We start from the raw sequence: 22,125 nt of genomic DNA on the forward strand, positions 1-22,125 counted from the left end.
TGAGGTATCATTTTTATCTGAAGACGTGGGGGAACGCTGGGTGGAAGGTAATGTGTGTCTCCCTCAGATTCCAGAACTTTCTGTCACCGAAATATGAGGAAAACCTGTTTTTTTAGCCACATTTTGAGGTTTGCAAAGGATTCTGGGTAACAGAACCTGGTCAGAGCCCCACAAGTCACCCCATCTTGGATTCCCCTAGGTCTCTAGTTTTCAAAGATGCACAGGTTTGGTAGGTTTCCCTAGGTGCCGGCTGAGCTAGAGGCCAAAATCTACAGGTAGGCACTTTGCAAAAAACACCTCTGTTTTCTGTCAAAAAATGGGATGTGTCCATGGTGTGTTTTGGGGCATTTCCTGTTGCGGGCGCGAGGCCTACCCACACGAGTGAGGTATCATTTTTATCGGGAGACTTGACTTGGGGGAATGCTGGGTGGAAGGAAATTTGTGGCTCCTCTCAGATTCCAGAACTTTCTGTCACCGAAATGTGAGGAAAACCTGCTTTTTTAGCCAGAGTTTGAGGTTTGCAAAGGATTCTGGGTAACAGAACCTGGTCAGAGCCCCACAAGTCACCCCATCTTGGATTCCCCTAGGTCTCTAGTTTTCAATAAATGCACAGGTTTGGTAGGTTTCCCTGGGTGCCAGCTGAACTAGAGGCCAAAATCTACAGGTGGGCACTTTGCAAAAAACATCACTGTTTTCTGTCAAAAAATGGGACGTGTCCACGTTTTGGGGCATTTCCTGTCGCGGGCGCTAGGCCTACCCACACAAGTGAGGTATCATTTTTATCTGAAGACTGGGGGGAACGCTGGGTGGAAGGACATTTGTGGCTCCTCTCAGATTCCAGAACTTTCTGTCACCGAAATGTGAGGAAAACCTGTTTTTTTTAGCCACATTTTGAGGTTTGCAAAGGATTCTGGGTAACAGAACCTGGTCAGAGCCCCACAAGTCACCCCATCTTGGATTCCCCAAGGTCTCTAGTTTTAAAAAATGCACAGGTTTTGTAGGTTTCCCTAGATGCTAGCTGAACTAGAGGCCAAAATCTACAGGTGGGCACTTTGCAAAAAACACCTCTGTTTTGTGTCAAAAAATGGGATGTTTCCATGTTGTGTTTTGGGGCATTTCCTATCGCGGGCGCTAGGCCTACCTACACAAGTGAGGTATCATTTTTATCTGAAGACTGGGGGAACGCTGGGTGGAAGGAAATTTGTGGCTCCTCTCAGATTCCAGAACTTTCTGTCACCAAAATATGAGGAAAACCTGTTTTTTTTGCCACATTTTGAGGTTTGCAAAGGATTCTGGGTTACAGAACCTGGTCAGAGCCCCACAAGTCACCCCATCCTGGATTCCACTAGGTCTCTAGTTTAAAAAAATGCACAGGTTCAGTAGGTTTCCCTAGGTGCCGGCTGAGCTAGAGGCCAAAATCTACAGGTAGGCACTTTGCAAAAAACACCTCTGTTTTCTGTCAAAAAGTGGGATGTGTCCACGTTGTGTTTTGGGGCATTTCCTATCACGGCCGCTAGTCCTACCCAGAAAAGTGAGGTATCATTTTTATCGGGAGACTTGGGGGAACGCTGGGTGGAAGGAAATTTGTGTCTCCTCTCAGATTCCAGAACTTTCTGTCACCGAAATGTGAGGAAAACCTGTTTTTTTAGCCAAATTTTGAGGTTTGCAAAGGATTCAGGGTAACAGAACCTGGTCAGAGCCCCACAAGTCACCCCATCTTGGATTTCCCTAGATCTCTAGTTTAAAAAAATGCACAGGTTTGGTAGGTTTCCCTAGGTGCCGGCTGATCTAGAGGCCAAAATCTACAGGTAGGCACTTTGCAAAAAACACCTCTGTTTTCTGTCAAAAAATGGGATGTGTCCACGTTGTGTTTTGGGGTATTTCTGTTGCGGGCGCTAGGCCTACCCACACAAGTGAGGTATCATTTTTATCTGAAGACTTGGGGGAACGCTGGGTGGATGGAAATTTGTGTCTCCTCTCAGATTCCAGAACTTTCTGTCACCGAAATGTGAGGAAAACCTGTTTTTTTAGCCAAATTTTGTGGTTTGCAAAGTATTCTGGTTAACAGAACCTGGTCAGAGCCCCACAAGTCACCCCATCTTGGATTCCCCTAGGTCTCTAGTTTTAAATAATGCACAGGTTTGGTAGGGGTGCCAGCTGAGTTAGAGGCCAAAATCTACAGGTAGGCACTTTCTAAAAAACACCTCTGTTTTCTGTCAAAAAATGGGATGTGTCCATCTTGTGTTTTGGGGCATTTCCTGTCGCGGGCGCTAGGCCTCTCCACACAAGTGAGGTATCATTTTTATCTGGAGACTTGGGGGAACGCTGGGTGGAACGAAATTTGTGGCTCCTCTCAGATTCCAGAACTTTCTGTCACCGAAATGTGAGGAAAACCTGCTTTTTTAGCCAGATTTTGAGCTTTGCAAAGGATTCTGGGTAACAGAACCTGGTCAGAGCCCCACAAGTCACCCCATCTTGGATTCCCCTAGGTCTCTAGTTTTAAAAAATGCACAGGTTTTGTAGGTTTCCCTAGATGCCAGCTGAACTAGAGGGCAAAATCTACAGGTGGGCACTTTGCAAAAAACACCTCTGTTTTGTGTCAAAAAATGGGATGTGTCCATGTTGTGTTTTGGGGCATTTCCTATCGCGGGCGCCAGGCCTACCTACACAAGTGGGGTATCATTTTTATCTGAAGACTGGGGGGAACGCTGGGTGGAAGGAAATTTGTGGCTCCTCTCAGATTCCAGAACTTTCTGTCACCAAAATCTGAGGAAAACCTGTTTTTTTTGCCACATTTTGAGGTTTGCAAAGGATTCTGGGTAACAGAACCTGGTCAGAGCCCCACAAGTCAACCCATCCTGGATTCCCCTAGGTCTCTAGTTTAAAAAAATGCACAGGTTCAGTAGGTTTCCCTAGGTGCCGGCTGAGCTAGAGGCCAAAATCTAGAGGTAGGCACTTTGCTAAAAACACCTCTGTTTTCTTTCAAAAAGTGGGATGTGTCCACGTTGTGTTTTGGGGCATTTCCTATCACGGCTGCTAGTCCTACCCAGAAAAGTGAGGTATCATTTTTATCGGGAGACTTGGGGGAACGCTGGGTGGAAGGAAATTTGTGTCTCCTCTCAGATTCCAGAACTTTCTGTCACCGAAATGTGAGGAAAACCTGTTTTTTTAGCCAAATTTTGAGGTTTGCAAAGGATTCAGGGTAACAGAACCTGGTCAGAGCCCCACAAGTCACCCCATCTTGGATTTCCCTAGATCTCTAGTTTAAAAAAATGCACAGGTTCAGTAGGTTTCCCTAGGTGCCGGCTGAGCTAGAGGCCAAAATCTACAGGTAAGCACTTTGCAAAAAACACCTCTGTTTTCTGTCAAAAAGTGGGATGTGTCAACGTTGTGTTTTGGGGCATTTCCTATCACGGCCGCTAGTCCTACCCAGAAAAGTGAGGTATCATTTTTATCGGGAGACTTGGGGGAACGCTGGGTGGAAGGAAATTTGTGTCTCCTCTCAGATTCCAGAACTTTCTGTCACCGAAATGTGAGGAAAACCAGTTTTTTTAGCCAAATTTTGAGGTTTGCAAAGGATTCAGGGTAACAGAACCTGGTCAGAGCCCCACAAGTCACCCCATCTTGGATTTCCCTAGATCTCTAGTTTAAAAAAATGCACAGGTTTGGTAGGTTTCCCTAGGTGCCGGCTGAGCTAGAGGCCAAAATCTACAGGTAGGCACTTTGCAAAAAACACCTCTGTTTTCTGTCAAAAAATGGGATGTGTCCATCTTGTGTTTTGGGGCATTTCCTGTCGCGGGCGCTAGGCCTCTCCCCACAAGTGAGGTATAATTTTTATCTGGAGACTTGGGGGAACGCTGGGTGGAACGAAATTTGTGGCTCCTCTCAGATTCCAGAACTTTCTGTCACCGAAATGTGAGGAAAACCTGCTTCTTTAGCCAGATTTTGAGCTTTGCAAAGGATTCTGGGTAACAGAACCTGGTCAGAGCCCCACAAGTCACCCCATCATGGATTCCCCTAGGTCTCTAGTTTAAAAAAATGCACAGGTTTTGTAGGTTTCCCTAGGTGCCGGCTGAACTAGAGGCCAAAATCTACAGGTGGGCACTTTGCAAAAAACACCTCTGTTTTGTGTCAAAAAATGGGATGTGTCCATGTTGTGTTTTGGGGCATTTCTGTCACGGGCGCTAGGCCTACCCATACAAGTGAGATATAATTTTTATCTGAAGACTTGGGGGAACGCTGGGTGGAAGGAAATGTGTGGCTCCCTCATATTCCAGAACTTTCTGTCACCGAACTATGAGGAAAACCAGTTTTTTTAGCCACATTTTGATGTTTGCAAAGGATTCTGGGTACCAGAACCTGGTCAGAGCCCCACAAGTCACCCCATCTTGGACTCCCCTAGGTATCTAGCTTTCAAAGATGCACAGGTTTGGTAGGTTTCCCTAGGTGCGGGCTGAGCTAGAGGCCAAAATCTACAGATAGTCACTTTGCAAAAAACACCTCTATTTTCTGTCAAAAAATGGGATGGGTCCACGTTGTGTTTTGGGGCATTTCCTGTCTCGGGCGCTTGGCCTTCCCACACAAGTGAGGTATCATTTTTATCTGAAGACTTTGGGGAACGCTGGGTGGAAGGAAATGTGTGTCTCCTCTCAGATTCCAGAACTTTCTATCACCGAAATATGAGGAAAACCTGTTTTTTTAGCCACATTTTGAGGTTTGCAAAGGATTCTGGGTACCAGAACCTGGTCAGAGCCCCACAAGTCACTGCATCTTGGACTCCGCTAGGTCCCTAGTTTTCAAAGATGCACAGGTTTGGTAGGTTTCCCTAGGTGCCGGCTGAGCCAGAGGCCAAAATCTACAGGTAGGCACTTTGCAAAAAACAACTCTGTTTTCTGTCAAAAAATGGGATGTGTCCACGTTGTGTTTTGGGGCATTTCCTGTTGCAGGCGCTAGTCCTACCCATACGAGTGCGGTATCATTTTATCGGGAGACTTGACTTGGGGGAATGCTGGGTGGAAGGAAATTTGTGGCTCCTCTCAGATTCCAGAACTTTCTGTCACCGAAATGTGAGGAAAACTTGTTTTTTAGCCAAATTTTGAGGTTTGCAAAGAATTCTGAGTAACAGAACTTGTTCAGAGCCCCACACGTCACCTCATTTTGGATTCCCCTAGGTCTCTAGTTTTAAAAAATGCACAGGATTGGTAGGTTTCCCTAGGTGCCATCTGAGCTAGAGGCCAAAATCTATAGGTAGGCACTTTGCAAAAAACACCTCTGTTTTCTGTCAAAAAAATGGGATGTGTCCACGTTGTGTTTTGGGGCATTTCCTGTCGCAGGCGCTAGGCCTACCCACACAAGTGAGGTATCATTTTTATCTGAAGACTGGGGGGAACGCTGGGTGGAAGGACATTTGTGGCTCCTCTCAGATTCCAGAACTTTCTGTCACTGAAATGTGAGGAAAACCTGTTTTTGTAGCCACATTTTGAGGTTTGCAAAGGATTCTGGGTAACAGAACCTGGTCAGAGCCCCACAAGTCACCTGATCTTGGATTCCCCTAGGTCTCTGGTTTAAAAAAATGCACAGGTTTGGTAGGTTTCCTTAGGTGCCGGCTGAGCTAGAGGCCAAAATCTACAGGTAGGCACTTTGCAAAAAACACCTCTGTTTTCTGTCAAAAATTGGGATGTGTCCACGTTGTGTTTTAGGGCACTTCCTGTTGCGGGCGCTAGGCCTACCCACACAAGTGAGGTACCATTTTTATCGGGAGACTTGGGGGAACGCTGAGTGGAAGGAAATTTGTGGCACCTTTCAGATTCCAGAACTTTATGTCACCGACATGTGAGGAAAACCTGTTTTTTCAGCCAAATGTTGAGGCTTACAAAGGATTCTGGGTAACAGAAACTGGTCAGAGCCCCACAAGTCACCACATCCTGGATTCCCCTAGGTCTCTAGTTTAAAACATTGCACAGGTTTGGTAGGTTTCCCTAGGTGCCGGCTGAGCTTGAGGCCAAAATCTACAGGTAGGCACTTTGCAAAAAACACCTCTGTTTTCTGTCAAAAAATGGGATGTGTCCATCTTGTGTTTTGGGGCATTTTCTGTCGCGGGCGCTAGGCTTCTCCACACAAGTGAGGTATAATTTTTATCTGGAGACTTGGAGGAACGCTGGGAGGAAGGAAATTTGTGGCTCCTCTCAGATTCCAGAACTTTCTGTCACCGAAATGTGAGGAAAACCTGCTTTTTTAGCCAGATTTTGAGCTTTGCAAAGGATTCTGGGTAACAGAACCTGGTCAGAGCCCCACAAGTCACCCCATCTTGGATTCCCCTAGGTCTCTAGTTGTAAAAAATGTACAGGTTTTGTAGGTTTCCCTAGATGCCAGATGAACTAGAGGCCAAAATCTACAGGTGGGCACTTTGCAAAAAACACCTCTGTTTTGTGTCAAAAAATGTGATGTGTCCATGTTGTGTTTTGGGGCATTTCCTATCGCGGGCGCTAGGCCTACCTACACAAGTGAGGTATCATTTTTATCTGAAGACTGGGGGGAACGCTGGGTGGAAGGAAATTTGTGGCTCCTCTCAGATTCCAGAACTTTCTGTCACCAAAATATGAGGAAAACCTGTTTTTTTAGCCAAATTTTGAGGTTTGCAAAGGATTCAGGGTAACAGAACCTGGTCAGAGCCCCACAAGTCACCCCATCTTGGATTCCTCTAGGTCTCTAGTTTAAAAAAAATGCACAGGTTTGGTAGGTTTCCCTAGGTGCCGGCTGAGCTAGAGGCCAAAATCTACAGGTAGGTACTTTGCAAAAAACACCTCTGTTTTCTGTCAAAAAATGGGATGTGTCCACGTTGTGTTTTGGGGTATTTCTGTTGCGGGCGCTAGGCCTACCCACACAAGAGAGGTATCATTTTTATCTGAAGACTTGGGGGAACGCTGGGTGGAAGGAAATGTGTTGCTCCTCTCAGATTCCAGAACTTTCTGTCACCGAAATATTAGGAAAACCTGTTTTTTTAGCCAAATTTTGAGGTTTGCAAAGGATTCAGGGTAACAGAACCTGGTCAGAGCCCCACAAGTCACCCCATCTTGGATTCCCCTAGGTCTCTAGTTTAAAAAAAATGCACAGGTTTGGTAGGTTTCCCTAGGTGCCGGCTGAGCTAGAGGCCAAAATCTACAGGTAGGCACTTTGCAAAAAACACCTCTGTTTTCTGTCAAAAAATGGGATGTGTCCATGTTGTGTTTTGGGGTATTTCTGTCGCGGGCGCTAGGCCTACCCACACAAGTGAGGTATCATTTTTATCTGAAGACTTGGGGGAACGCTGGGTGGAAGTAAATGTGTTGCTCCTCTCAGATTCCAGAACTTTCTGTCACCGAAATATGAGGAAAACCTGTTTTTTTTAGCCACATTTTGAGGTTTGCAAAGGATTCTGGATAACAGAACCTGGTCAGAGCCCCACAAGTCACCCCATCTTGGATTCCCCTAGGTCTCAAGTTTTCAGAAATGCAGAGGTTTGGTATGTTTCACTAGGTGCCAGCTCAGCTAGAGGCCAAAATCTACAGGTAGGCACTTTGCAAAAAACACCTCTATTTTCTGTCAAAAAATGGGATGTGTCCACGTTGTGTTTTGGGGCATTCCCTGTCACGGGCGCTAGTCCTACCCACACAAGTGAGGTATCATTTTTATCGGGAGACTTGGGGGAACGCTGGGTGGAAGGAAATTTGTGTCTCCTCTAAGATTCCAGAACTTTCTGTCACCGAAATGTGAGGAAAACCTGTTTTTTTAGCCAAATTTTGAGGTTTGCAAAGGATTTTGGGTAACAGAACCTGGTCAGAGCCCCACAAGTCACCCCATCTTGGATTCCCCTAGGTCTCTAGTTTAAAAAAATGCACAGGTTCGGTAGGTTTCCCTAGGTGCCGGCTGAGCTAGAGGCCAAAATCTACAGGTAGGCACTTTGCAAAAAAAACCTCTGTTTTATGTCAAAAAATGGGATGTGTCCACGTTGTGTTTTGGGGCATTTCCTGTCACGGGCGCTAGTCCTACCCACACAAGAGAGGTATCATTTTTATCGGGAGACTTGGGGGAACGCTGGGTGGAAGGAAATTTGTGTCTCCTCTCAGATTCCAGAACTTTCTGTCACCGAAATGTGAGGAAAACCTGTTTTTTTAGCCAAATTTTGAGGTTTGCAAATGATTCAGGGTAACAGAACCTGGTCAGAGCCCCACAAGTCACCCCATCTTGGATTTCCCTAGGTCTCTAGTTTAAAAAAATGCACAGGTTTGGTAGGTTTCCCTAGGTGCCGGCTGAGCTAGAGGCCAAAATCTACAGTTAGGCACTTGGCAAAAAACACCTCTGTTTTCTGTCAAAAAATGGGATGTGTCCATGTTGTGTTTTGGGGTATTTCTGTCGCGGGCGCTAGGCCTACCCACACAAGTGAGGTATCATTTTTATCTGAAGACTTGGGGGAACGCTGGGTGGAAGGAATTGTGTTGCTCCTCTCAGATTCCAGAACTTTCTGTCACCGAAATATTAGCAAAACCTGTTTTTTTAGCCAAATTTTGAGGTTTGCAAAGGATTCAGGGTAACAGAACCTGGTCAGAGCCCCACAAGTCACCCCATCTTGATTCCCCTATGTCTCTAGTTTAAAAAAAATGCACAAGTTTGGTAGGTTTCCCTAGGTGCCGGCTGAGCTAGAGACCAAAATCTACAGGTAGGCACTTTGCAAAAAACACCTCTGTTTTCTGTCAAAAAATGGGATGTGTCCACGTTGTGTTTTGGGGTATTTCTGTCGCGGGCGCTAGGCCTACCCACACAAGTGAGGTATCATTTTTATCTGAAGACTTGGGGGAACGCTGGGTGGAAGGAATTGTGTTGCTCCTCTCAGATTCCAGAACTTTCTGTCACCGAAATATTAGGAAAACCTGTTTTTTTAGCCAAATTTTTTGGGGTTCGCAAAGGATTCAGGGTAACAGAACCTGGTTAGAGCCCCACAAGTCACCCCATGATGGATTCCCCTAGGTCTCTAGTTTAAAAAAAATGCACAAGTTTGGTAGGTTTCCCTAGTTGCCGGCTGAGCTAGAGGCCAAAATCTACAGGTAGGCACTTTGCAAAAAACACCTCTGTTTTCTGTCAAAAAATGTGATGTGTCCACGTTGTGTTTTGGGGCATTTCTGTCACGGGCGCTAGGCCTACCCACACAAGTGAGGTATTATGTTTATCGAGAGACTTGGGGGAACGCTGGGTGGAAGGAAATTTGTGTCTCATCTCAGATTCCAGAAGTTTCTGTCACCGAAATGTGAGGAAAACCTGTTTTTTTAGCCAAATTTTGAGGTTTGCAAAGGATTCAGGGTAACAGAACCTGGTCAGAGCCCCACAAGTCACCCCCTATTGGATTTCCCTAGGTCTCTAGTTTAAAAAAATGCACAGGGTCGGTAGGTTTCCCTAGGTGCCAGCTGAGCTAGAGGCCAAAATCTACAGGTGGGCACTTTGCAAAAAACACCTCTGTTTTCTGTCAAAAAATGTGATGTGTCCACGTTGTGTTTTGGGGCATTTCTGTCACGGGCGCTAGGCCTACCCACACAAGTGAGGTATAATTTTTATCTGAAGACTTTGGGGAACGCTGGGTGGAAGGAAATGTGTGTCTCCTCTCAGATTCCAGAACTTTCTATCACCGAAATATGAGGAAAACCTGTTTTTTAGCCACATTTTGAGGTTTGCAAAGGATTCTGGGTAACAGAACCTGGTCAGAGCCCCACAAGTCACCCCATCTTGGACTCCCCTAGGTCCCTAGTTTTCGAAGATGCACAGGTTTGGTGGGTTTCCCTAGGTGCCGGCTGAGCTAGAGGACAAAATCTACAGGTAGGCACTTTGCAAAAAACACCTCTGTTTTCTGTCAAAAAATGTGATGTGTCCACGTTGTGTTTTGGGGCATTTCTGTCACGGGCGCTAGGCCTACCCACACAAGTGAGATATAATTTTTATCTGAAGACTTGGGGGAACGCTGGGTGGAAGGAAATGTGTGGCTCCCTCATATTCCAGAACTCTCTGTCACCGAAATATGAGGAAAACGAGTTTTTTTAACCACATTTTGATGTTTGCAAAGGATTCTGGGTACCAGAACCTCGTCAGAGCCCCACAAGTCACCCCATCTTGGACTCCCCTAGGTCTCTAGTTTTAAAAAAATGCACAGGTTTGGTAGGTTTCCCTAGGTGCCGGCTGAGCTAGAGGCCAAAATCTACAGGTAGGCACTTTGCAAAAAACACCTCTGTTTTCTGTCAAAAAATGTGATGTGTCCACGTTGTGTTTTGGGGCATTTCTGTCACGGGCGCTAGGCCTACCCACACAAGTGAGGTATCATTTTTATCAGAAGACTGGGGGGAACGCTGGGTGGAAGGGCATTTGTGGCTCCTCTCAGATTCCAGAACTTTCTATCACTGAAATGTGAGGAAAACCTGTTTTTGTAGCCACATTTTGAGGTTTGCAAAGGATTCTGGGTAACAGAACCTGGTCAGAGCCCCACAAGTCACCCCATCTTGGATTTCCCTAGGTCTCTAGTTTAAAAAAATGCACAGGTTTGGTAGGTTTCCCTAGGTGCCGGCTGAGCTAGAGGCCAAAATCTACAGTTAGGCACTTTGCAAAAAACACCTCTGTTTTCTGTCAAAAAATTTGATGTGTCCACGTTGTGTTTTGGGGTATTTCTGTCGCGGGCGCTAGTCCTACCCACACAAGTGAGGTATCATTTTTATCAGGAGACTTGGTGGAACGCTGGGTGGAAGGAAATGTGTTGCTCCTCTCAGATTCCAGAACTTTCTGTCACCGAAATATTAGGAAAACCTGTTTTTTTAGCCAAATTTTGAGGTTTGCAAAGGATTCAGGGTAACAGAACCTGGTCAGAGCCCCACAAGTCACCCCATCTTGGATTCCCCTAGGTCTCTAGTTTAAACAAAAATGCACAGGTTTGGTAGGTTTCCCTAGGTGCCGGCTGAGCTAGAGGCCAAAATCTACAGGTAGGCACTTTGCAAAAAACACCTCTGTTTTCTGTCAAAAAATGGGATGTGTCCATGTTGTGTTTTGGGGTATTTCTGTCGCGGGCGCTAGGCCTACCCACACAAGTGAGGTATCATTTTTATCTGAAGACTTGGGGGAACGCTGGGTGGAAGTAAATGTGTTGCTCCTCTCAGATTCCAGAACTTTCTGTCACCGAAATATGAGGAAAACCTGTTTTTTTTAGCCACATTTTGAGGTTTGCAAAGGATTCTGGATAACAGAACCTGGTCAGAGCCCCACAAGTCACCCCATCTTGGATTCCCCTAGGTCTCTAGTTTTCAGAAATGCAGAGGTTTGGTATGTTTCACTAGGTGCCAGCTCAGCTAGAGGCCAAAATCTACAGGTAGGCACTTTGCAAAAAACACCTCTGTTTTCTGTCAAAAAATGGGATGTGTCCACGTTGTGTTTTGGGGCATTCCCTGTCACGGGCGCTAGTCCTACCCACACAAGTGAGGTATCATTTTTATCGGGAGACTTGGGGGAACGCTGGGTGGAAGGAAATTTGGGTCTCCTCTAAGATTCCAGAACTTTCTGTCACCGAAATGTGAGGAAAACCTGTTTTTTTAGCCAAATTTTGAGGTTTGCAAAGGATTTTGGGTAACAGAACCTGGTCAGAGCCCCACAAGTCACCCCATCTTGGATTCCCCTAGGTCTCTAGTTTAAAAAAATGCACAGGTTCGGTAGGTTTCCCTAGGTGCCGGCTGAGCTAGAGGCCAAAATCTACAGGTAGGCACTTTGCAAAAAAAACCTCTGTTTTATGTCAAAAAATGGGATGTGTCCACGTTGTGTTTTGGGGCATTTCCTGTCACGGGCGCTAGTCCTACCCACACAAGAGAGGTATCATTTTTATCGGGAGACTTGGGGGAACGCTGGGTGGAAGGAAATTTGTGTCTCCTCTCAGATTCCAGAACTTTCTGTCACCGAAATGTGAGGAAAACCTGTTTTTTTAGCCAAATTTTGAGGTTTGCAAATGATTCAGGGTAACAGAACCTGGTCAGAGCCCCACAAGTCACCCCATCTTGGATTTCCCTAGGTCTCTAGTTTAAAAAAATGCACAGGTTTGGTAGGTTTCCCTAGGTGCCGGCTGAGCTAGAGGCCAAAATCTACAGGTAGGCACTTTGCAAAAAACACCTCTGTTTTCTGTCAAAAAATGGGATGTGTCCACGTTGTGTTTTGGGGTATTTCTGTTGCGGGGGCTAGGCCTACCCACACAAGTAAGGTATCATTTTTATCTGAAGACTTGGGGGAACGCTGGGTGGAAGGAAATGTGTTGCTCCTCTCAGATTCCAGAACTTTCTGTCACCGAAATATTAGGAAAACCTGTTTTTTTAGCCAAATTTTGAGGTTTGCAAAGGATTCAGGGTAACAGAACCTGGTCAGAGCCCCACAAGTCACCCCATCTTGGAATCCCCTAGGTCTATAGTTTAAAACAAATGCACAGGTTTGGTAGGTTTCCCTAGGTGCCAGCTGAGCTGGAGGCCAAAATCTGCAGGTAGTCACTTTGCAAAAAACACCTCTGTTTTCTGTCAAAAAATGGGATGTGTCCACGTTTTGTTTTGGGGTATTTCTGTCGCGGGCGCTAGGCCTACCCACACAAGTGAGGTATCATTTTTATCTGAAGACTTGGGGGAACGCTATGTGGAAGGAAATGTGTTGCTCCTCTCAGATTCCAGAACTTTCTGTCACCGAAATATGAGGAAAACCTGTTTTTTTTAGCCACATTTTGAGGTTTGCAAAGGATTCTGGGTAACAGAACCTGGTCAGAGCCCCACAAGTCACCCCATCTTGGATTCCCCTAGGTCTCTAGTTTTCAGAAATGCACAGGGTTGGTAGGTTTCCCTAGGTGCCAGCTGAGCTAGAGGCCAAAATCTACAGGTAGCCACTTTGCAACAAACACATCTGTTTTCTGTCAAAAAATGGGATGTGGCCACGTTGTGTTTTGGGGCATTTCCTGTCGCGGGCGCTAGGCCTACCTACACAAGTGAGGTATCATTTTTATCTGAAGACTTGGGGGAACGCTGGGTGGATTGAAATTTGTGTCTCCTCTCAGATTCCAGAACTTTCTGTCACCGAAATGTGAGGAAAACCAGTTTTTTTAGCCAAATGTTGAGGCTTGCAAAGGATTCTGGGTAACAGAACCTGGTCAGAGCCCCACAAGTCACCCCATCTTGGATTCCCCATGGTCTCTAGTTTAAAAAAATGCACAGGTTCGGTCGGTTTCCCTAGGTGCCGGCTGAGCTAGAGGCCAAAATCTACAGGTAGGCACTTTGCAAAAAACACCTCTGTTGTCTGTCAAAAAATGGAATGTGTCCACGTTGTGTTTTGGGGCATTTCCTGTCACGGGCGCTAGTCCTACCCACACAAGTGAGGTATCATTTTTATCGGGAGACTTGGGGGAACGCTGGGTGGAAGGAAATTTGTGTCTCATCTCAGATTCCAGAACTTTCTCTCACCAAAATGTGAGGAAAACCTGTTTTTTTAGCCAAATTTTGAGGTTTGCAAAGGATTCAGGGTAACAGAACCTGGTCAGAGCCCCACAAGTCACCCCATCTTGGATTCCTCTAGGTCTATAGTTTTAAAAAAATGCACAGGTTTGGTAGGTTTCCCTAGGTGCCGGCTGAGCTAGAGGCCAAAATCTACAGATAGGCACTTTGCAAAAAACACCTCTGTTTTCTGTCAAAAAATGGGATGTGTCCACGTTGTGTTTTGGGGTATTTCTGTCGCGGGCGCTAGGCCTACCCACACAAGTGAGGTATCATTTTTATCTGAAGACTTGGGGAACGCTAGGTGGAAGGAAATGTGTTGCTCCTCTCAGATTCCAGAACTTTCTGTCACCGAAATATGAGGAAAACCTGTTTTTTTTAGCCACATTTTGAGGTTTGCAAAGGATTCTGGGTAACAGAACCTGGTCAGAGCCCCACAAGTCACCCCATCTTGGATTCCCCTAGGTCTCTAGTTTTCAGAAATGCACAGGTTTGGTAGGTTTCCCTAGGTGCCAGCTGAGCTAGAGGCCAAAATCTACAGGTAGGCACTTTGCAAAAAACACCTCTGTTTTCTGTCAAAAAATTTGATGTGTCCACGTTGTGTTTTGGGGCATTCTCTGTCGCAGCCGCTAGGCCTACCTACACAAGTGAGGTATCATTTTTATCTGAAGACTTGGGGGAACGCTTGGTGGATTGACATGTGTGTCTCCTCTCAGATTCCAGAACTTTCTGTCACCGAAATGTGAGGAAAACCTGTTTTTTTAGCCACATTTTGAGGTTTGCAAAGGATTCTGGGTAACAGAACCTGGTCAGAGCCCCACAAGTCACCCCATCGTGGATTCCCCATGGTCTCTAGTTTAAAAAAATGCACAGGTTCGGTAGGTTTCCCTAGGTGCCGGCTGAGCTAGAGGCCAAAATCTACAGGTAGGCACTTTGCAAAAAACACCTCTGTTTTCTGTCAAAAAATGGGATGTGTCCACGTTGTGTTTTGGGGCATTTCCTGTCACGGGCGCTAGTCCTACCCACACAAGTGAGGTATCATGTTTATCGGGAGACTTGGGGGAACGCTGGGTGGAAGGAAATTTGTGTCTCATCTCAGATTCCAGAACTTTCTGTCACCGAAATGTGAGGAAAACCTGTTTTTTTAGCCAAATTTTGAGGTTTGCAAAGGATTCTGGGTAACAGAACCTGGTCAGAGCCCCACAAGTCACCCCATCTTGGATTCCCCTAGGTCTCTAGTTTTCAGAAATGCACAGGGTTGGTAGGTTTCCCTAGGTGCCAGCTGAGCTAGAGGCCAAAATCTACAGGTAGCCACTTTGCAACAAACACATCTGTTTTCTGTCAAAAAATGGGATGTGGCCACGTTGTGTTTTGGGGCATTTCCTGTCGCGGGCGCTAGGCCTACCTACACAAGTGAGGTATCATTTTTATCTGAAGACTTGGGGGAACGCTGGGTGGATTGAAATTTGTGTCTCCTCTCAGATTCCAGAACTTTCTGTCACCGAAATGTGAGGAAAACCTGTTTTTTAGCCAAATTTTGAGGTTTGCAAAGGATTCAGTGTAACAGAACCTAGTCAGAGCCCCACAAGTCACCCCATCTTGGATTCCCCATGGTCTCTAGTTTAAAAAAATGCACAGGTTCGGTAGGTTTCCCTAGGTGCCGGTTGAGCTAGAGGCCAAAATCTACAGGTAGGCACTTTGCAAAAAACACCTCTGTTGTCTGTGAAAAAATTGAATGTGTCCACGTTGTGTTTTGGGGCATTTCCTGTCACGGGCGCTAGTCCTACCCACACAAGTGAGGTATCATTTTTATCGGGAGACTTGGGGGAACGCTGGGTGGAAGGAAATTTGTGTCTCATCTCAGATTCCAGAACTTTCTCTCACCAAAATGTGAGGAAAACCTGTTTTTTTAGCCAAATTTTGAGGTTTGCAAAGTATTCTGGGTAACAGAACCTGGTCAGAGCCCCACAAGTCACCCCATCTTGGATTCCCCTAGGTCTCTAGTTTTAAAAAATGCACAGGTTTGGTGAGTTTCCCTAGGTGTCGGCTGAGCTAGAGGCCAAAATCTACAGGTAGGCACTTTGCAAAAAACACCTCTGTTTTCTGTCAAAAAATGGGATGTGTCCACGTTGTGTTTTGGGGCATTTCCTGTCGCGGGCGCTAGGCCTACCCACACAACTGAGGTATCATTTTTATCGGCAGACTTGGGGGAACGCAGGGTGGAAGGAAATTTGTGGCTCCTCTCAGATTCCAGAACTTTCTCTCACCGAAATGTGAGGAAAACCAGTTTTTTTAGCCAAATGTTGAGGCTTGCAAAGGATTCTGGGTAAAAGAACCTGGTCAGAGCCCCACAAGTCACCCCATCTTGGATTCCCCATGGTCTCTAGTTTAAAAAAATGTACAGGTTCGGTAGGTTTCCCTAGGTGCCGGCTGAGCTAGAGGCCAAAATCTACAGGTAGGCACTTTGCAAAAAACACCTCTGTTGTCTGTCAAAAAATGGAATGTGTCCACGTTGTGTTTTGGGGCATTTCCTGTCACGGGCGCTAGTCCTACCCACACAAGTGAGGTATCATTTTTATCGGGAGACTTGGGGGAACGCTGGGTGGAAGGAAATTTGTGTCTCATCTCAGATTCCAGAACTTTCTCTCACCAAAATGTGAGGAAAACCTGTTTTTTTAGCCAAATGTTGAGGTTTGCAAAGGATTCAGGGTAACAGAACCTGGTCAGAGCCCCACAAGTCACCCCATCTTGGATTCCTCTAGGTCTATAGTTTTAAAAAAATGCACAGGTTTGGTAGGTTTCCCTAGGTGCCGGCTGAGCTAGAGGCCAAAATCTACAGATAGGCACTTTGCAAAAAACACCTCTATTTTCTGTCAAAAAATGGGATGTGTCCACGTTGTGTTTTGGGGTATGTCTGTCGCGGGCGCTAGGCCTACCCACACAAGTGAGGTATCATTTTTATCTGAAGACTTGGGGAACGCTAGGTGGAAGGAAATGTGTTGCTCCTCTCAGATTCCAGAACTTTCTGTCACCGAAATATGAGGAAAACCTGTTTTTTTTAGCCACATTTTGAGGTTTGCAAAGGATTCTGGGTAACAGAACCTGGTCAGAGCCCCACAAGTCACCCCATCTTGGATTCCCCTAGGTCTCTAGTTTTCAGAAATGCACAGGTTTGGTAGGTTTCCCTAGGTGCCAGCTGAGCTAGAGGCCAAAATCTACAGGTAGGCACTTTGCAAAAAACACCTCTGTTTTCTGTCAAAAAATGTGATGTGTCCACGTTGTGTTTTGGGGCATTCTCTGTCGCAGCCGCTAGGCCTACCTACACAAGTGAGGTATCATTTTTATCTGAAGACTTGGGGGAACGCTTGGTGGATTGACATTTGTGTCTCCTCTCAGATTCCAGAACTTTCTGTCACCGAAATGTGAGGAAAACCTGTTTTTTTAGCCAAATTTTGAGGTTTGCAAAGGATTCTGGGTAACAGAACCTGGTCAGAGCCCCACAAGTCACCCCATCTTGGATTCCCCATGGTCTCTAGTTTAAAAAAATGCACAGTTTCGGTAGGTTTCCCTAGGTGCCGGCTGAGCTAGAGGCCAAAATCTACAGGTAGGCACTTTGCAAAAAACACCTCTGTTTTCTGTCAAAAAGTGGGATGTGTCCACGTTGTGTTTTGGGGCATTTCATGTCACGGGCGCTAGTCCTACCCACACAAGTGAGGTATCATGTTTATCGGGAGACTTGGGGGAATGCTGGGTGGAAGGAAATTTGTGTCTCATCTCAGATTCCAGAACTTTCTGTCACCGAAATGTGAGGAAAACCTGTTTTTTTAGCCAAATTTTGAGGTTTGCAAAGGATTCAGGGTAACAGAACCTGGTCAGAGCCCCACAAGTCACCCCCTCTTGGATTTCCCTAGGTCTCTAGTTTAAAAAAATGCACAGGTTTGGTAGGTTTCCCTAGGTGCCGGCTGAGCTAGAGGCTAAAATCTACAGGTAGGCACTTTGCAAAAAAGACCTCTGTTTTCTGTCAAAAAATGGAATGTGTCCACGTTGTGTTTTGGGGTATTTCTGTTGCGGGGGCTAGGCCTACCCACACAAGTGAGGTATCATTTTTATCTGAAGACTTGGGGGAACGCTGGGTGGAAGGAAATGTGTTGCTCCTCTCAGATTCCAGAACTTTCTGTCACCTAAATATTAGGAAAACCTGTTTTTTTAGCCAAATTTTGAGGTTTGCAAAGGATTCAGGGTAACAGAACCTGGTCAGAGCCCCACAAGTCACCCCATCTTGGATTCCCCTAGGTCTATAGTTTAAAAAAAATGCACAGGTTTGGTAGGTTTCCCTAGGTGCCGGCTCAGCTAGAGGCCAAAATCTACAGGTAGGCACTTTGCAAAAAACACCTCTATTTTCTGTCAAAAAATGGGATGTGTCCACGTTGTGTTTTGGGGTATTTCTGTCGCGGGCGCTAGGCCTACCCACACAAGTGAGGTATAATTTTTATCTGAAGACTGGGGGAACGCTGGGTGGAAGGAAATGTGTTGCTCCTCTCAGATTCCAGAACTTTCTGTCACCGAAATATGAGGAAAACCTGTTTTTTTTAGCCACATTTTGAGGTTTGCAAAGGATTCTGGGTAACAGAACCTGGTCAGAGCCCCACAAGTCACCCCATCTTGGATTCCCCTAGGTTTCTAGTTTTCAGAAATGCACAGGTTTGGTAGGTTTCCCTAGGTGCCAGCTGAGCTAGAGGCCAAAATCTACAGTTAGGCACTTTCCAAAAAACACATCTGTTTTCTGTCAAAAAATGGGATGTGTCCACGTTGTGTTTTGGGGCATTTCCTGTCGCGGGCGCTAGGCCTACCTACACAAGTGAGGTATCATTTTTATCTGAAGACTTGGGGGAACGCTGGGTGGATTGAAATTTGTGTCTCCTCTCAGATTCCAGAACTTTCTGTCACCGAAATGTGAGGAAAACCTGTTTTTTTAGCCAAATTTTGAGGTTTGCAAAGGATTCAGTGTAACAGAACCTGGTCAGAGCCCCACAAGTCACCCCATCCTGGATTCCCCTAGGTCTCTAGTTTAAAAAAATGCACAGGTTCGGTAGGTTTCCCTAGGTGCCAGCTGAGATAGAGGCCAAAATCTACAGGTAGGCACTTTGCAAAAAACACCTCTGTTGTCTGTCAAAAAATGGAATGTGTCCACGTTGTGTTTTGGGGCATTTCCTGTCACGGGCGCTAGTCCTACCCACACAAGTGAGGTATCATTTTTATCGGGAGACTTGGGGGAACGCTGGGTGGAAGGAAATTTGTGTCTCCTCTCAGATTCCAGAACTTTCTCTCACCAAAATGTGAGGAAAACCTGTTTTTTTAGCCAAATTTTGAGGTTTGCAAAGTATTCTGGGTAACAGAACCTGGTCAGAGCCCCACAAGTCACCCCATCTTGGATTCCCCTAGGTCTCTAGTTTAAAAAAATGCACAGGTTTGGTAAGTTTCCCTAGGTGTCGGAGGAGCTGGAGGCCAAAATCTACAGGTAGGCACTTTGCAAACAAAACCTCTGTTTTCTGTCAAAAAATGGGATGTGTCCACGTTGTGTTTTGGGGTATTTCTGTCGCGGGCGCTAGGCCTACCCACACAAGTGAGGTATCATTTTTATCTGTAGACTTAGGGGAACGCTTGGTGGAAGGAAATGTGTTGCTCCTCTGAGATTCCAGAACTTTCTGTCACCGAAATATGAGGAAAACCTGTTTTTTAGCCAAATTTTGAGGTTTGCAAAGGATTCTGGGTAACAGAACCTGGTCAGAGCCCCACAAGTCACCCCATCTTGGATTCCCCATGGTCTCCAGTGTAAAAAAATGCACAAGTTTGGTAGGTTTCCTTAGGTGCCGGCTGAGCTAGAGGCCAAAATCTACAGGTAGGCACTTTGCAAAAAACACCTCTGTTTTCTGTCAAAAAATGGGATGTGTCCACGTTGTGTTTTGGGGCATTTCCTGTCGCGGGCGCTGGATCTACCCACACAACTGAGGTATAATTTTTATCGGCAGACTTGGGGGAACGCTGGGTGGAAGGAAATTTGTGGCTCCCCTCAGATTCCAGAACTTTCTGTCACCGAAATGTGAGGAAAACCTGTTTTTTTCGCCACATTTTGAGGTTTGCAAAGGATTCTGGGTACCAGAACCTGGTCAGAGCCCCACAAGTCACCCTATCTTGGATTCCCCTAGGTCTCTAGTTTTAAATAATGCACAGGTTCGGTAGGGGTGCCAGCTGAGTTAGAGGCCAAAATCTACAGGTAGGCACTTTCTAAAAAACACCTCTGTTTTCTGTCAAAAAATGGGATGTGTCAATGTTGTGTTTTGGGGCATTTCCTGTCGCAGGAGCTAGGCCTCTCCACACAAGTGAGGTATAATTTTTTTCTGGAGACTTGGGGGGACACTGGGTGGAAGGAAATTTGTGGCTCCTCTCAGATTCCAGAACTTTCTGTCACCGAAATGTGAGGAAAACCTGCTTTTTTAGCCAGATTTTGAGCTTTGCAAAGGATTCTGGGTAACAGAACCTGGTCAGAGCCCCACAAGTCACCCCATCTTGGATTCCCCTAGGTCTCTAGTTTTAAAAAATGCACAGGTTTGGTAGGTTTCCCTAGGTGCCGGCTGAGCTAGAGGCCAAAATCTACAGGTAGGCACTTTGCAAAAAACACCTCTGTTTTCTGTCAAAAAATGGGATGTGTCCACGTTGTGTTTTGGGGTATTTCTGTCGCGGGCGCTAGGCCTACCCACACAAGTGAGGTATCATTTTTATCTGAAGACCTGGGGGAACGCTGGGTGGATGGAATTGTGTTGCTCCTCTCAGATTCCAGAACTTTCTGTCACCGAAATATTAGGAAAACCTGTTTTTTTAGCCAAATTTTGAGGTTTGCAAAGGATTCAGGGTAACAGAACCTGGTCAGAGCCCCACAAGTCACCCCATGTTGGATTCCCCTACGTCTCTAGTTTAAAAAAAATGCACAGGTTTGGTAGGTTTCCATAGGTGCCGGCTGAGCTAGAGGACAAAATCTACAGGTAGGCACTTTGCAAAAAACACCTCTGTTTTCTGTCAAAAAATGTGATGTGTCCACGTTGTGTTTTGGGGCATTTCTGTCACGGGCGCTAGGCCTACCCACACAAGTGAGGTATCATTTTTATCTGACGACTTGGGGGAACGCTGGGTGGAAGGAATTGTGTTGCTCCTCTCAGATTCCAGAACTTTCTGTCACCGAAATATTAGCAAAACCTGTTTTTTTAGCCACATTTTGAGGATTGCAAAGGATTCTGGGTAACAGAACCTGGTCAGAGCCCCACAAGTCACCCCATCTTGATTCCCCTAGGTCTCTAGGTTAAAAAAATGCACAAGTTTGGTAGGTTTCCCTAGGTGCCGGCTGAGCTAGAGGCCAAAATCTACAGGTAGGCACTTTGCAAAAAACACCTCTGTTTTCTGTCAAAAAATGGGATGTGTCCACGTTGTGTTTTGGGGTATTTCTGTCGCGGGCGCTAGGCCTACCCACACAAGTGAGGTATCATTTTTATCTGAAGACCTGGGGGAACGCTGGGTGGATGGAATTGTTTTGCTCCTCTCATATTCCAGAACTTTCTGTCACCGAAATATGAGGAAAACCTGTTTTTTTAGCCACATTTTGAGGTTTGCAAAGGATTCTGGGTAACAGAACCTAGTCAGAGCCCCACAAGTCACCCCATCTTGGACTCCCCTAGGTCCCTAGTTTTCGAAGATACACAGGTTTGGTGGGTTTCCCTAGGTGCCGGCTGAGCTAGAGGACACAATCTACAGGTAGGCACTTTGCAAAAAACACCTCTGTTTTCTGTCGAAAAATGTGATGTGTCCACGTTGTGTTTTGGGGCATTTCTGTCACGGGCGCTAGGCCTACCCACACAAGTGAGATATTATTTTTATCTGAAGACTTGGGGGAACGCTGGGTGGAAGGAAATGTGTGGCTCCCTCATATTCCAGAACTTTCTGTCACCGAAATATGAGGAAAACCAGTTTTTTTAGCCACATTTTGATGTTTGCAAAGGATTCTGGGTGCCAGAACCTGGTCAGAGCCCCACAAGTCACCCCATCTTGGACTCCCCTAGGTATCTAGTTTTCAAAGATGCACAGGTTTGGTAGGTTTCCCTAGGTGCCGGCTGAGCTAGAGGCCAAAATCTACAGATAGGCACTTTGCAAAAAACACCTCTATTTTCTGTCAAAAAATGGGATGTGTCCACGTTGTGTTTTGGGGCATTTCCTGTTTCGAGCGCTAGGCCTACCCACACAAGTGAGGTATCATTTTCATCTGAAGACTTGGGGGAACGCTGGGTGGAAGGAAATGTGTGGCTCCTCTCAGATTCCAGAACTTTCTATCACCGAAATATGAGGAAAACCTGTTTTTTTAGCCACATTTTGCGGTTTGCAAAGGATTCTGGGTACCAGAACCTGGTCAGAGCCCCACAAGTCACTGCATCTTGGACTCCCCTAGGTCCCTAGTTTTCAAAGATGCACAGCTTTGGTAGGTTTCCCTAGGTGCCGGCTGAGCCAGAGGCCAAAATCTACAGGTAGGCACTTTGCAAAAAACAACTCTGTTTTCTGTCAAAAAATG

Source organism: Pleurodeles waltl, chromosome 11 (genome assembly GCF_031143425.1).
Source record: "Pleurodeles waltl isolate 20211129_DDA chromosome 11, aPleWal1.hap1.20221129, whole genome shotgun sequence".
NCBI classification, from domain to species: Eukaryota; Metazoa; Chordata; class Amphibia; order Caudata; family Salamandridae; genus Pleurodeles; species Pleurodeles waltl.